At 37.7% G+C, this 3,799-nt stretch overlaps 1 non-coding gene across 1 annotated transcript; it reads right to left on the bottom strand.

The window, feature by feature from the left end:
• Positions 1-3,312: 3,312 nt before the first annotated feature.
• LOC123787612 (U6 spliceosomal RNA) lies at positions 3,313-3,419 on the bottom strand. The gene has a single exon (XR_006778295.1). It is a non-coding gene; the product is annotated as a U6 spliceosomal RNA (small nuclear RNA).
• Between the last annotated feature and the right edge of the window lie 380 nt (positions 3,420-3,799).

Raw genomic sequence — 3,799 nt, 5'->3', positions numbered from 1 at the left:
GGTAATCATTGTAATTTCAAGGAAAACATAGTTGGTCTCATCAACTTGGGCAAAGATTCTTGGAAGCAAATACCATGACATAATTATCAGATCAAATAATCATAATATTACCCATTATCTACACAATTCGTGAACATCTTATTCGCATGGCCATTGGTTAGGACTGTTACGAATGCTGCAGATTGAAGCCAGCTGATGTTGGAGTCTCCAAACAGGCTACAAATTCCAGGGCTTTCCCATCCTGTGACTCCTTAGAGGAGGGCCTCATTCACAGTGAAGCTTGCCAACTGCAGAGTCGAAGAAGATTCAACAGCTCTGCTACCAAAGGAGCGAAATCTTCTTACAATTGCTTTCATCTTTGAAATGGAAATCTCAAGAAAGAGACAGCTGTTTGTGGTGAGAAATATAGCAAAGGCCCCTGTCTTGGGCAAAGTAGGGGTGATGAGAATTCAAAACTATATCATGATGAAAATGTGGACCCCTTAGATCATCTGGAAAACCTTCTTCTTTCTGTTCAGGATTGTCTGTTTTGTTTGCTTCATGATAACATAAAAGCCTCTCACCCTATCTCAAGGAGAAGGCTGAATGACATGCAAGCAACTGTTGAAATCCTCATGTTTGCTCAAGTTCTGTTTTGGAGGGAAAATTCTATTGCTTACCAGCCATATATATATATATTTAAAAACTAAGCATGTCCAGTGTATTCTTCTCAAATTCACCAATCAGATAAATCACTTCATCAAATAAGAAAGAGCTTACTAGTAATTCCTGGGAAAAGATTTGCATTGACAAATATTTCAAATCTATTTCATCCCTGTCACCTGACACGTCATTTTGTGCAAAACCAAGCCAGTCAAAAAGAACTTCAGAAGATCCTTTGTTGTTGATGGTTTGTAATTATTTATTTCATTGAATGAAAAGACTTTTTTTTTGCTGTGACACAAATGTGAATATCTCCACTCTGTACCCCCACCTCACCTGTACACTTTCAAACAACTAGAGAACTCAAAAATAAGCCCCCAGCTCCACTCAGATTGACCTACTGTGTCCCTAAAGTGCAAGTATACATAATAAACATAATGATGGAACTCAAGGGAGAGGATGTGGTTCATTCCATCCTTTTCATTGGTCTTTAAATAGACATATATGTATTTACTACCCTTCCACTTTGGAGAATTTTTTTTCTGTCATTTGCTGTATGGGGGAAATGTAGCTCCAAGAAGCACTTTTCCCAACAAAGTGTGAGCTCGCAAAACAACACAAATGTCTAATGATGTGTACGTGTGTGTTTGCTTGGTTTTTTTTCACCTTTATGGAGGTTAATTGACAATTAAATTGTAGCATATTGAAAGTACAATGTGGGGCTTTGATATACATATACATTGTGAAAGTCTCACTATCAAATTAATTAATGCATTCATCACCTCGTATAGTGATTTTTTCTGCAAGAATGCTTCAGTTTTACTCTCAGCAAATTTCAACGATACAATACAGTATTATCAACTATTGTCACCATGTTATACATTAGATCCTCAGAACTTATACATCTTATAACTGGAAGTTTGTACCCCTTTCCCAGCTCCTTCCAATTTCCCCACTTCCCAGCTCCTGGCAACCCCCAATTCTACTCTCTGTTTCTATGAATTTGACTTTTTTTCCCTTTTTCTTTCTTTCTTTGAGATTTCACATATGAGCGATACCATGTAGTATTTCTCTTTCTCTGTCGGGTTTATTTCACTTAGCATAATGCCCTCCAGTTTTATCCATGTTGTTGTAAATAACAGGATTTCCTTCTTTTTAAAGATTGAATAATATTCTATTGTATCCGCACATACACCACATTTTCTTAACCCTTCATCCATTAACAGGTACTTGTTTCCACACTTTGGCTATTGTAAATAATACTGCAATGACCATGGGAGTACAGATAGCTCCTCTAATAATGGTTTCATTTCCTTTGGATATAGACTTGGTAAGTAGGATTGCTGGATTGCATGGTAGTTCTATTTTTAATTTTTCGAGGAGCCTCCGTTCTGTTTCCCATCGTGGTTGTACCAATTTGCATTCCCACCAATGGTGCACTAGGGTCCTTTTTTCTCCATAACCTCTCCAGCATTTGTTATTTTTGGTCTCTTTGATAATAGCCATCTTAACAGGTGTGAGGTAGTCTCTCACTGTGGTTTGGATTTGCATGTCCTGATGATGAGTGATGGTGAGCATCTTTTCATGTCTGTTGGCCATCTGGATGTCTTCTTTGGAACAATGTCTATTCAGGTCCTTTGTCCATTTTTAAATTGGGTTATTTGGGTTTTTGTGGGGGTTTTTGTTTGTTTGTTTTTTGTTGTTTTGTTGTTTTGCTATTGGGTTGTATGGGTTCCTGGTTTATTTTGGATATTAATCCTTTATCAGATATGTGGTTTGCAAATATTATCTCCTATTCTGTAGGTTGCCTTTTCATTCTGTTAAATGTTTCCTTTGTTGTGCAAAAGCTTTTTAGTTTGATGTAGTCCCACTTGTTTATTTTTGCTTTTGCTGTCAAATCCAAAAAAAAAAAAATCATTTCCAAGACCAATGTCAAAGAGCTTATTCTCTTATGTTTTCTTCCAGGGGTTTTATGGTTTCAGGTCTTATGATCAAGTCTTTAATCCATTTTGAGGTGGTTTTTGTGTGTGGTGTAGGACAAGGGTCCAGTTTCATTCTTTTGCGTGTAGCTGTCTAGTTTTCCCAACACCTTTTACTGAGGACTCTGTCCTTTCCCCATTGCATAGTCTTAACTCTTTTGTCAAAAGTTAATTGACCATAGATGCATGGGCTTATTTCTGGGCTCTGCATTCTGTTCGATCAATCCATACGTCTGTTTTTATGCCAGTACCATATGGTTTTGACTGTGAGGCTTTGTAATACAGTTTGAAATCAGGAAGTGTGGTGCTCCCAGCTTTCTTCTTTTTTCTAAAAATTGCTTTAGTTATTTAGGGTCTTTTGTGGTTTCATACAAATTTGAGGATTATTTATTCTGGTTCTGTGAAAAATACCATTGGACTTTGATAGGAATTACATTGACTCTGTAGATGGCTTTGGATCATATGGACATTGTAACAATATTAATTCTTCTAATCCATGAGCATGGAACGTCTTTCCATTTATTCGTGCCAATTTCTTTCATCAGGGTCTTCCAGTTCTCAGTGTACAGATCTTTCACCTCCTTGGTTACCTTTATTCCTAGGTATTTTATTCTTTTTGATGCTATTACGAATGGTATTGTTTTATTTTTTGAGGCATTTTAGAATGCTTTATTATTTTTCTTTTTTTTTTAAAAATAGGGAACACTTCATGAATTTGCATATCATCCGTGTGCTGGGGGCATGCTAATCTTCTTTGTATTGTTCCAATGTGAGTATATGTGCTGCCGAAGCAAGCACAATGGCACTGTTTTCTTAATTTCTCTTTCTGATAGTTTGTCGTTGGTGTATAGAAACATAGCTGAGGGGCGCCGGGGGGGCGCAGTAGGTTAAGCGTCCGACTCTTGGTTTCTGCTCCGGTCATGATCTCAGGGTTGTGAGATGGACCTCTGCATCGGGCTCTGAGCTCAGTGGGGAGTCTGCTTCTCTTTCTCCCTCTCTCTCTGCCCCTCCCCCCACTCGTGCGCGTGCACTCTCTCTCTCTCTCTCTAAAATAAATAAATAAATCTTAAAAAAAAAAAACCCGCAACTGATTTTTGCATGTTGACTTTGCAACCTGCTAACTTACTAAATTTCTGTATTAGTTCCAACACTTCTTTGGCTGCAGTCTTTAGGGTTTT

This window comes from Ursus americanus, chromosome X (assembly GCF_024610735.1).
Source record: "Ursus americanus isolate L20-20 chromosome X, mUrsAme1.1.p, whole genome shotgun sequence".
Classification (NCBI taxonomy): domain Eukaryota; kingdom Metazoa; phylum Chordata; class Mammalia; order Carnivora; family Ursidae; genus Ursus; species Ursus americanus.
This window is presented reverse-complemented; position numbering and strand designations above follow the sequence as displayed.